This window comes from Monodelphis domestica, chromosome 3, assembly GCF_027887165.1.
Source record: "Monodelphis domestica isolate mMonDom1 chromosome 3, mMonDom1.pri, whole genome shotgun sequence".
Classification (NCBI taxonomy): domain Eukaryota; kingdom Metazoa; phylum Chordata; class Mammalia; order Didelphimorphia; family Didelphidae; genus Monodelphis; species Monodelphis domestica.
In genome coordinates this window covers 312,987,550-313,000,595 of record NC_077229.1, presented here as the reverse complement: position 1 = coordinate 313,000,595, position 13,046 = coordinate 312,987,550, and the positions used below count along the sequence as shown (strand labels likewise).

Genomic DNA, 13,046 nt, shown 5'->3' with positions numbered 1-13,046 from the left:
AGACCTATCTCTCCTCATTCTACCCAGCACCTAGTGCTTCTCCTCAAAATTGTCATATATTTACAGCATGTGTGCTTCTATGCTATAAGTCCTTGTCTTTTTTCATGCTGTTTGTTCTGATGGAATTAGTCCTTAAGGTCAGAGACTGCTCCTTTTTTGTTTTTGTATCTCTAGTATGTAACACAGTTCTTGGCACATAAAAAGAAAAGCAAAGGTTTATTATTTGATTGAGGTGCCATATTTTTATCTCTTGAGTAGTCAATTGAAAATATGCTTCTCTCATGGGAAAAATGCTACAACTTGAGCCTTTAAGAGATTCTGTAAGGTGGGTCATAGAAACCTACATCTATGTGATAGAGAGATAAAGACAAAGAGAAAAATAAATGAGATTGACCAAAAGGAGGAGCAGATAAGGCTAGGACTGACTTTGTACAATCAAGCCTAGAAGCAATGCACACTTCAAAAGGGACAAAAGGGGGACGTGGAGGCAAGACTGAACAAAACACAAATACCTAACCAAGATAAATTAAGTGATTACTTTTTCATTGTGCTTTTTTTTTTTACTATATTCATCTGCCATAATTTGGTCCCTTCATAGCAACTGCTTTTCAGTTTGGTCTGAGTCCTTCCCCACAAACTACAAGACTTCAGGTGGGGGCAATGCACTTCAAGTGGACAGTGTGTTATAAAGGGAAGAGATTCTTTTTCAAGTATGGGTTGTACTCCATGACTTCTCTCTCTCTGAGATTCTATGAATCCTGTTTCTCTTCCTCTTGCATATTTTGTTGTTGTTCAGTCATTTCAGTTGTCTGACCATTAATGACCCCATTTGTGATTTTCTTGGCAAAGATATTAGAGTAGTTTTCCATTTCCTTATCCAGCTCATTTTACAGATGAGGAAACTGAGGCATACAGGCTTAAGTGATTTGCCCAGCATCATATAGCTAGTAAGTTTCTGAGGCCAGATTTGGACTTAGTTTTTCCTGACTCCAGGCCCAGCACTTTGTCTACTGTGCCATCTTTACAGATTTCCAAAACATTTTTGAGATTGTTTGGGGATTGGAGTTAAAACCCTGGTGATGCCTGTCAGGTTGCCTGGACAAATACTTTTACTTTTTCTAGGCCTTTGAATTAAATCCTTGACTACTTGGATAATTGGAATGCACATCCTGAACAAAACCCTGACAAAACTGTGGAAACATTCGCCCTGTCTTTAGATCTTGTGGACAAATCTCTTCTGAAATACATTATCATTTGCACTGTACTCAGTACAGCATTCTGCACATAGTAGGCACTTGATAAATACTTGTATTAAGTTGGATTCTGAATCAAGCGATTCATATTAATGAGATAAGAATAAGATTCACACTCGTGTGCATGACTATAATATTATATATATATATACATATATGTAGTATATACAATAAATCTAAAGTTCCAAGAGTAGTTCAATATTATTGATTTTACCCTCTAAAACCATTCTTGGCTAGTGACATTTTCAGTAAAAAATAGAATCTTTTCTAACTAGGATGTGAGCTCCTATTTGACTATTAACTCCTTACAAGTAGGAATTGTTTCATTCTTTGTACTGGCATCCCTAGAACATAACAAGTGCCAGGTAGATAGTAGGTGCTTAGTATACTTATGATTTTCTAGACCTTGCCATTATGTCTCCACTATAATTTTATTCTGGAACTTCCCTGAGAAATTAGAGTCTCCTCACCTTGGAACATCCATTTCTTACCCTGTAATGTTTCTCTATCACAATGACCACTTCTTCCATTGCTAAATTCTTCCTGAGGGCCCAGAATAGTCAATCCTCATTCCCCTCTTGGCTGTAATTCTGAATTTTCCCACAATGATTCCCATTCCCCTCCTTTTTAGCTATTTTTCTTTTTCTGGATAACCTCTGCCCATTGGAATGTAAGCTTCTTAAATTCAAGGACAGTCTTTCCTATTGCTTGTATTTGTATCCCCAGAACTTGATATAATTCCTGGCACATAGTAAATATTTAATAAATGCTAGTTTTATTGTCTGATTAATTTCTAAATATTACATGACTTATTCTGAATTTTGTTTCCCCTTTGTTTCATATATCTTTGCTTTGCAAGATCGGAGCCTACATCTTGTCTCCATCTATTGTTATTTAAATTATAAATGAAATTCTGAAGATTTGGGATATAGACATCAATGTTACATATATTTAGGATATGGATGAACTAACTTTTTAAAATAACATTTCTCAAGGAAAGGCTTTATGACTTTACTTGTCTTTCTCAGAAAGTACAAATTGTCCCTTTCCTCATAGTTCTTTGTTTTAGCAGACTGTAAAATCTTCTGGAAGGATTCTGGAATTGCCTTGATATTGAAACAATTTCCTGTTTTGTTTTGTATTGCTTTTTTCCCTAATAGAGTAAATAAAGCTGAAGTTAATGTGTAGGTACCATTGTTTCTCATTCTTCAGTTTACTTTTAACTCATTCTGCTAACTTCAGTTTCAAAAAAGGGAGCTAGACTGTATCTAAAACATCTAAAGTTTGGGAACGCCAACATCCTTCAGTTTTGAGGACACTAATCAATGTCCGAGAAACATTTCCCCATCTCTAAAAAGGATGCAAAAGCAATGGGACATAGAAACCACAGTATGAAATTTACCAGTAGGCAACAGTGGTTTCCAAATTACTGGATGAATTGCCAGCTGAATCCTGGGTTTCCAGAACTAGTGGGACTGTAGATATTGAAAATGGTGACACATGAATTTAGGTTATGTGAGCTATATAAAAATCTGATTCAGAACTCCAGATAGTAAGAAGCAAATATGACTTCAAATGTAGGGCAAAGGCTTGTTAAGATGATAATGATATAGGCTTTTTTTTCAGTTGCACAATTTGAAGTGATAGTAAATGTAGTAATAAGACTATTCATTTTGTAGGATATCAACAAAATGTAAAAATACCTATAGCAAAAGCTTTCACATGTTGGCTAGAATTTATATAGAAGGCTATAGTAAAACATAGGCAAGAATTTTACAGGGCAGGAAGACATGCATGGGGTGAAATTACAGATTGTACCCATATTGACATGATAGCTTCATTGACACATTAAAGAACACCTTTAGTGATAAAGATACAGTTCAATGACACACTTGTAGGAGCACAGAAATAGGGTTGGATAGAGGCCATCTAGTTTAATCCCTCTGCCTCAGAAATGAGGAAACTGAAGCCTGGAGAAGTTAAGTTACCTGACCAACATCACTAGGGTAATAAGTAGCAAAGGCAGTATTTGAACACAAGCCCACTGACTAAGTGTAAAGATATAATATAGGAGGCCTTAAAAAGGTTGCCTTTTAAAATAACATAAAATATGAGGTTATAGGACATGAAACCATTAAGTAGTAGCTAAAATAATATCAACGTTATGCCAAAAAAAGAAAAAATAATTCTATGTGAGAATGATGTGACTCATTCAGTTCAAATGAACAAACATTTATTAAGAGGCTTCAAGTGAGTCAGAAAAGCATCACGCTTTAGCATAGAGAAAGTTGGACCTGGAGTCAGGAAGTCTGACTGACAAGTCCCAATTCTGATTATGAACATTGGCAAGTCACTTAAGCCCTTTAAACCTCAGTTTTTTTGAAGATTCATCCACTGAGATGTAGATAATACTGTGTTGTACAATTGGATTTGGAAAGGCAAAAAGAAACTAGTCCCTCAAAAAGCTTACATTCTACTGGGAGATGGGGAGAAGTACAACATATACCTCGATGAGTAAATGCAAGATGATCTAAACCAAGAAATAATACCAAAGTTTGAGTGGGGTGAGAAGAGGAAATGGAAGAGAGGATTGGAAAATATGTAAGTAGGAGAAAGCATCTAAATGGAGACCTGAAGTTAACGAAGGATTCTCCGAATTTGAGGGAAAGAGGGGATCCAATACACTCCAGGGATGGGTGTACATTCTGGGTGGAGGCACAGAGGCTATATGGCAACCTGAATTTGGGAATAGTTGCTATAGGAGGGAGGTACTGCTATCAGGTAAAGATAAATGATATGAACTCATCTATGAGGAAGGGTGAAGGAGAGATTTAGATGAGAATGAGGGAGTTAAGCAGGCACTCCTCTGATCTCAACAGCTACTGAAACCAGGGCCTTGACAGCTAGTTCATCTTGCCTTAGGGTTAAGAGAGTCATATGTGGGAAGAATACTCAATGTACAAAACAGTAGATATCAGATAAAGAATATCTATTTCTTCCACCACAAAAGAAATTATTATTTTTTAAAACCCAGGAGCCTGCTTTAACAAGTACTTAAAATGTGAAATACTCATGTATCCTAAATAGATTTCATTCTACTCAGTCTGTACCTTTCCCTCAACTGAAGATCCAGGGCTTCTGGTCAAGTAGAGCATCATTTTGGGGTTCAACCCTTTGGCTTTAACATACTCTTAAAGGTGGTATCTTTCTCTTCTGAGAAGATATTGCAGAAAATACCTCTTTTAGGGCAACTAGCACCCAACCATTGAATTCTTGAACTCTCAAAGTCAGTAAATAACCACCAAACCTAGAAATATCATTCTCAGACTTATTACTCAGTCACCTGTGATCAAGGAATCACACAACAGCTATCTATTTCTTCTTCCCCAAAAGAAATGAAAAATCAAAACCCAAGCCTCAAAAACATGTTTATCTATGCTCTTAAGAGGACTCAAAACTTAATCTCAGATAAAATGGCAAGCATAAATCCTTGACACCATGTATTTGCCAAAGATACTTTTTTAGAGAGAGGAGAGAAAGAAAAATGACAGCAAGGAAACAGTATATAGGTGGACTACAAGAAAGAGTCATGGCATAAATCTATCCCATGCTCCATAGGACAGCTTCCACTGCCTTCATGGTCAGGAGATCATCACATGTATGTCACAAATTACAAAGAATCTAATATGATTCTGGAATGTACATGGAAGACAAATTATTGAAGACTTTATCCTGGAATTTGCTTTACCAAGTAATTTTAATAGTCAATAAATGATAATAATAGTGGGATCCTGCATGCTCTGTTTTTTAATTAATTTTGTGACTGTAAAGATGTGGTCTTTTGTAGAATATAATTTGCAAAAGACTGTTCTTTCCTTTTTCAAACTTCCTATTAGGTTGACCACAATATATTTGAAGAATATTCTAGAGCTGATTTTGTAGAGATGGAAAAGTAACCAAGTGGCTAAAGAGTTACTGAGATTGCCTTAGTCACAATTTTTCAGCAAAAGTAAATTAAGTCTTTGGTATCCCTCCTTCTTCTGGATACCTAGAACATCAAGCTATCCCTTAATGCCCTTCCCAAATGTATCTCATCTAGCATTCCTGCTCTGTGTATATTTGGTCTGGTCCAGCTGCTCTTGCCATCCTTGTTTTCCTTAGCACCATTTTTACTTCCTCACACAGCACATTGGGAACTGTGAATCTGAAGCCCAAATTTGGTTGCTCCTCTGTCATTGATGGTAAAAACCTAATTATAGAAATCTTTACAGATCTTTTCTCCAGCCCATGGGAAGATAAACTTTTGAAATCCCGTGATTTTTTTCTCCTATGGGATAAGTACACTTTATTTACATAAATGTGGTATTTAAACAATTATTCAAGGTTTTTTAAAAAGATGAATCAACACAAGAATTTTTGATTAGAGTTTGTTTGGCTGGTTTCATTTTTTTTTCCTGGTCTGAGGATATCCTTCTCAGAAATTAGGTTTTCTGCAGAAAGGTCTTCAACAGAAAATATTCCTTTTGCCATAAACTTTGAAAATGATAATTTGTTTTCAACACTCTTACTCCTGCACTTATCACATCCCTAAAATTATGTAGTATAATGGTGATAATTAGCATTGCTGCAGGCAAACCTTGAGACTGAATGGCTCTTTTCATAGTACTAAATAAACATAGAGGCCACATGACCTTTATTTAACTAACTAGGGGCATTTTGGCCTTGCACAAATAGTTATAGATATTAAGTGTTTAATTATAGGATTTTCCCTTTTTTTTACCTAGTGTGCTGCTGATATGGGTTCTATGACGTTTTCAGGCACTCTTTTGTGACCTTGGGTGAGATGAAAGCTGAATCCATCTTCATCATCACTGCCCAGGCCTTAAATAGGCTATAAACAGCTGGATTCATCAAAGGAATAATAGCAGGTAGCTTTAAAAAACATCCAACAACTAAAAAAGCATTTCTATTATTTTTTATCTTCTTTCAAATATTAATGAATAGTTCCAGTGATAATTAGCAATTTTCCCCTAATTACAGAAAATTGGCACTTCACAAATAACAAACTCTGATATTATCTAGGATTGTGCCAGTTTTTCTATTAATTTGGAGATTCAGCAATTATCACTAGAACTATGTGGGTTAAAGTGTGTCAGTTTCTGAGTAAACAGCTTAAAATACTCAGCAACATTATGCTAAGTGTCAGGAGAAAAAGTTCAAGACTGGCTTTATATTTTTTTTTAAAACTGGTACACTAAACTTTAGGATTACCATCCCATGGGGCTGTATGACTCCCTTCTTGCACTGGGCACCCTGGTAATGACATCAGCAGTAGAACTAGGAACAGTATGCATTAATGTCATTGCTTGGGGTGAAAAGAGTCAACTTCAAATTCCTGAAGTAGAAATCACTCACTGAAAGCTTCACTTCCAAAAGTGCTGAATTAATTCTCATCAGTTCCTTCTTAATGTTAATTGATCCTAAATAAAAGTTAATGGAGAAAAGGATGGGAAACTCAATATTTTTCAACTTGAATTTTTATCATAAAACAAATAATTGACAAATAGATTTCTGATGTTCATAGAAGAATCTTTATCAAAAAATAACAATAGCTCATATTTGTATAAAGAATTTTAAGAATTACAAAGCACTTTGCATACAATATCTCTTGATCTTCTTACCAAGATGATATTCCAGATTTTTACAATTTTTACAAAATTTACAAAAGAAGCAAGATGTGCCTGGCACATAATAAGTGATTATCAAATATTTTATTGACTGATCAAGATAGAATCTTTTCAGGCCAGACTATAATTCGACTATCACTTAATGGATGCTAAGACACAAATCTTCTCTTCATGCAGGCCAAGATTACATTAGTATTTTTAGCTGCTAACATGGAACTTTTCCATTAAAATCTCTAAATCTTTGATAGGAAAAAAAAAGTCTTCTAATCTCATTTATCCCGTTTTGTACTTGTACTATTGATTATTTTGAACCCTTGTTTAAGATAATTTTCCCTTATTAAAATTCACCTTACTACATTTGAATAATTTGTTTTTTCCTCTCAAGGTCTTTTTGGATCCTTACTCTACACCAAATGTGTAAGCTATTCCTCCCAACTTGTGTCCTCTTCAAATCAAACAAATCAATTCAAAACAAACAAGTGATTTATGCTTTTATCTAGATTATAGGCACAAATGTAAAGAAGTCATGGAAAGATGCCTGGGATATCTTTCACTTGATCACTGCTGCCAAATTTACACCACACCATAAAATGCCAATCAAAGGGTCACAGATTAAGAGTAGGAAGAGACTTTAGATATCATTTAGTCCAGTTCCCTTATTTTATAGATGAAGTTGAGTCCCCGAGAGAACATGTCTTATACAAAGTTATATAGGGAACAATTATTAGAACTAAGATTTGAACTCAAGTCTTATGACTCCACCTCTTTCCATTACTCCATAATACTTCTCTTTAGAACTAACTAATTAAGCAATTGGGAATTCAACTAATTGTACAATAGTTATAAGACTCATTTTTTTTTATCTTGTATGTAAGAAAAGACAGGGATTTGGGCAGATTCTTTACTAACATAAAAATAGCATTCCGATGATATACCAATCTAGTAAATCCACTATAAAAGAAAGTGAAGTTAACATTGCATGATTTAAGCCAGGCAACTGACTCTTATTGATCATCACTGCCTTTTATGGATAATCATTTGCTGTCTTTTTAATATATATTTTAGAATTTTCAAAGAATTGACTATCTCTTCTTCAACCTGGGAAGTCTGTTCCTTTATCACTTCTTACTCCACACTCATTTACTACCTTCATCACTCATGCCCTTCCTTGCCAGCATCATATCTTTTGTTCCTGTGTGTTTATCCAAATCTCTATAACCATTAGGTTGTATTGGACTTGAGATGACTGATGCCAAGGGAAGGATGCAAGTAGTCAGGATTAGAGTTTGGCAGTAATAAGAAATCCCTAAGTTATAGCCTTTCAATCAAAGCAAATTTCCATCCAATTATTGAATAAGTGAACAAATGAATAAAGAAAATAGGAGGTAAAAAAGGAGTTTCTGCTTTTTTTCAAATGTAAATTATTTCTGCAAAAATTAAATCAGTTGTTGTCATTCCCTCAAATGAAAATGTCAAAATGCTTGGTCCCTTTACAAAGATGGATGGTCTACTTCCATGTGTAGAATTTACAGATGTGTACCCAAATTTTTCTCAAGGTGGCTTCCAAAAGCTACCATTTTGATTGGCATCTTCTTAACAGAGCTATCTTTTTACCCACCACCATGATTAACATTTGCAGATGGAGATTTGATGCCTCTACATTTATCTAACCGTATGCCTCATTATTTTTCTAATTAGTATATTAAAGGTAAATTTTTGCTAAAATTCAGTGTTTCAGAAAATATTTGAACTTGACTCATTGACTATTATCAGGAAAAGAAATCTAAATGAAAATGACTTATCTGAATAAATTTCCTTAATGGTACTTATATTTTAAATGTGAATCTTCTGTTGTCATATATTGCAAGTAAATTGCTCTGCAATTCTTTTTCAAGGTCATTTACATACACAACCCCAAAGTCCCCTATATTTTATCTAACTACACTAAATTTCAGGGCAAGATAGTTTTATTCATGGTGATGAACCTTTCTCACCCCTTCCTGTAACAGCTAAATGCATTTCAAAGGAATGAGCAAAGGTCAAAATATGTGAAATTTGGGCTTAGCATACATGCATTTACATCTTTGCTTAAACATTTCTCTAATATTCGGTTCTGGTCCCAAAAAATGGGCCATTGACACTAACCCATGAGGGCCTAGATTACTGTAAGTTGTAAGTGGGCAAAGAGATTTTGTAAACAGTGGGGTGTCCAGACTTGAGAATGGATGCCTTCACAGAGTATATTATATGGCACATATCATCACTTTTTTGTACCTTGAGAAAAGGATATAGAAATTTAAATAGTCAATACAAATTATTCTGTTACTCTGAATAATTCTTTAGGCTGTGTTGTGCCAATTTCTTTCAAGTCCTCCATATACTAAACTGCCCTCTCACAAAGACAAAGGGAAATTTCAGAGGACAGCTCTCATCTTTTCACTTCTGCTCACTCACCACGATCTTACCTAATCTTTTGCAAACAAATATTCTTTCCTAATTTTTGCAGGAAAAGATTAATGCAAGGCAAGTAAGACTTCATTCCCACCAAATTCTTTTGCAGGCCCTTCTTTCTTTGCACTGTTCCACATTCTTTATAAAATAGGGTAATTAGGAAATCATAGTGTTTATGAGCACATTTGGACTAACACATTTTATTATTGTGTCATTCTTCATAGGCAATTCATGAAGTAACTATTCCTTTTGTTATAAGGATGAATCAAAGGTGCATTCATAATAAAACCCTTTTATCTCATTTTAAACAAATAAAAATAACTTAGAACTTATTTCCCACATATAGATTTATTTATTTTTGCTCATCAATTTGAATATAATCATATTATATTGAGTTTAGTTAATAAAAACCATATATGATTTTTTTCCTTAAAGAAAACATGAATCATCCTGAAAATAATTGTCCTCACAGATAATGCCATTCTGGACCAGATCCTGTCCAGCTTTCCCCAATCCCACTTGACAGAAATTGTTCTTCAGATTGACAACACTTAAGAATACTATTGCACTCTTACTATTCTTGAACTCTGTGGTCCATCCAATACTGTACCAACACTTACATCCTCATACAAAATTGGGCTTGGATTTTCAGGATAATGTGCACTTCATTGCCATTATCTCTTGCCTCCTGGACTTTTCCCAAATTTCTTCAGCAGAGATTTCTACTTAACTAAGCTCCTAAGAGTTTTGTGAATCAAAGCTTCTGTCCTTCTCCCCATGTATTAGAATCAGGGTCTGTGCAAGTTGATCATAATGCCATGTATAAATTTGATTCAGAAATGCCCAAGACCTCTTCTGAAATTTCCTTTTTGATTCACATTCTCTAAACATTAACATCGGCCAACATGCTTAATAGATACTTGAATTACTAAAGACATTGATAGGCATCATGAGAGATGCTTAGGCTAGAGTCCAGATGAAAGATGTTCCTGATGTTGACAAACTTCTTCTGTTCTCAAACGAAATACTAATAATAATGAACAATAGAATAATAAAGGATTTCTTCAGTGAAATCCACAGGAATGGTCAGATTCTAGCCTTCCAAAATAGAAAAGAAGTTGGATGCTAAGTATATATTCCCAGGCCATATGAATGAAATGAAAATGAAACTGGTCCATAAATACAGATATCCTGAACAATATATATGTACATATAATCGAATATTTGATCATACATAGCAATAAGTAAGAAAGAGATTATAGCATTGCTCTCCTATTTCAGGAACATCAGTGTAATTTCAACAACAAAAAGTTCACCATTGCCAAAATCTATTTTCCCAGTGATGTTATATAAAAGACCATGATCTCAAAGAGTTGAAAAAAACCTACAAAAGACTTCAGAAAGCAATGCAAAAATGAATGATGTATATAAGTAGCAATGCATTTGAAGCAAAAAGTCTCCCTAGATTGTTCACTTCCTCTTTTCTAACCACTGATATGTATATTCTATAAGGCTCTGTTCTGAGCTTTCTTGTCTCTTCTGTAAAAATTTCCTCTTTTGACTATTTTAATAACTCCCATGGTTTTAAACAGTATCTTTCTTTGCAAGGTATTGAATTTTAGCAGATATAAAATTGATATATAGTAAGTCCTCAAATATATGATGATAGAAGGCGATAAGATATGAAACTGATTAAATGATAGGAGAGCAAAGAGATTGGTGGTGAAAGAGGGGAGCAAACAGAGAAAGAAAAAAAAAACATTGGCAGTTTTTGCTCTCTTCTGAATTCTGAAAGGATTGGGGGGGTCTAGAGGGACTCTGTTCCCACCATGTAGAAAATGTTGAATCATGTGCTATAGAATGATGTAGATCATCATGAAATTGGGAAGATGGGTAGAAATATCATCAGTTCTGACCTTTTGAACCACATAGAAACAAAGTCCTAGAGAGGATTTTTGTATCTAGGTTTCCTAGGGAGGATCCCTCATACTCAGAACTGTAAGTGACTTCGAATTTTCATTCATAATTGGCATTAATGATTGCTCAATCAATTTTTGTTTTATTTTATCATCATTATACCATCACCCTTGTTATTATTGTTAGTTTTATAATCTCCTTAAAGTCTATAAAGGGCTTCTTAATCAATATTACCTTATCTGATCTGCCCAACAACCCTCTGAGATAGGAACTTCCAAGTAGTATTATACCTTTTTTATAGTTGAAGAAACTGAATTAAGACCTAAAGAATATACAGACAGGTAGAATTGGGTTTAATGTACAAGAAAAAGCTTCAAAAATAGAACTTTTAGAAAATAGCTCTATTTACCTTGGGGTCTTTTCAGAAATGGACAAGAGGATGTTTTACAGGATGCATCCCTCTGAAATAAAAAGACGATTTTGCTGCAGAGATAAAAAAGGATTTAATATGGACTAGCAAAGCACATAGATTTGAGGGGATTATTCTAGTTCAGTATAATCATACAAAGTCATCAAAATGACCTCTGTGAATTGAAAACAAAAGTCTTAACAGTCACCCTAAAGGCACAAGATACAGAAGCATTCACCATAAAAAAGGATGGGATTGGACTATTTATGTTGTGCTTAGTGGGGCCTACTTGAACACAAGGTCATATGAATTTGAAAACTTTTAGAAAAGCAAAGAGAAAAAGACAGCTTGGTATTTTCTCCTCTGTTTTCCATGTAGGGCCAAAAGGGCAAATGACTACCATAGCTTCTGCCAGACTCTAGGCTTCCAGGAAGGACAGAGTCTCACAAAGAAGATAAAGAACTCTTTAATGTCTTCTAGGAGATGAAAAGACCAAGGGAAGAGATTTTGAGAGAGAACAAACAAGTACTAGAGGTATTGGACTCATGAAAGAAAGCATTCATATTTTAAAGACACAAATCAAAGCATTTTAGAGCTGGAAAGCATCTCAGGCATCATCTCGTCCAATCATCACACTTTACAAATTGGGAAACTGACAGGATCAAGAGAGGTGAAGTCACATAACCCATAAGCAGCAAAGCTCAGGCTTTCTGACTCCAAATCTAACACTCTTTCTACTCTACCAAATTGCAAATAAGATAAGAATGGGAGACTTTAAAGCAGTGTATCCCAAATACTCTCAATTCCCTCCATTAATAACCCTGGGAACACATAGTTTATCTTGATAGAATAGCTCCTACCACATTATATTGCACTGTGGGACATAAGATATTCAGAAAAGACTGGCACCTCTGCTGTGAGGGCTTGCTGAGGCCTTTACAGGGATGCTCATGTACCTCTGCTGGCCAGCTGGCACTAAACTCTCACCTGTGGCTCCAAGAAGCTGTAGTATATGCATGGCCACAGCCCATTAAACTAATTTGGCAAAAGACTTAAACCAGTTTGAGGTAAATGATGGGCCACAAACCCATAGGCAAATTAGAGGGGTGTCTACCCCAAACATGTGAAGATTGCCCCTTGTAGAAAGGGCAGATGAGAACAATATGTTTTTTGCTTTTTTTGACTGAATGGCACATTTTAATAATAAAAGAGAGCACTGATACAGAATTTTAAGATTCAAATTGAATTTGACATTTCTCATTTTATCCTCACAATAGCCATGAGGGTAGTAGTAGCAGGTGCTGTGTAGCTTAGAGCTTGGTCAGACAT

General features: G+C 35.0%; 1 long non-coding RNA gene across 1 annotated transcript in view; it reads right to left on the bottom strand.

Moving 5' to 3' along the window:
- Positions 1-13,046, bottom strand: part of LOC103099118 (uncharacterized) — a 119,550-nt gene that overhangs the window by 105,636 nt on the left and 868 nt on the right. The window contains exon 2 of the long non-coding RNA XR_464368.3: positions 11,718-11,791. This is a non-coding gene — a long non-coding RNA (uncharacterized LOC103099118). The remainder of the gene's footprint in view (positions 1-11,717; positions 11,792-13,046) is intronic.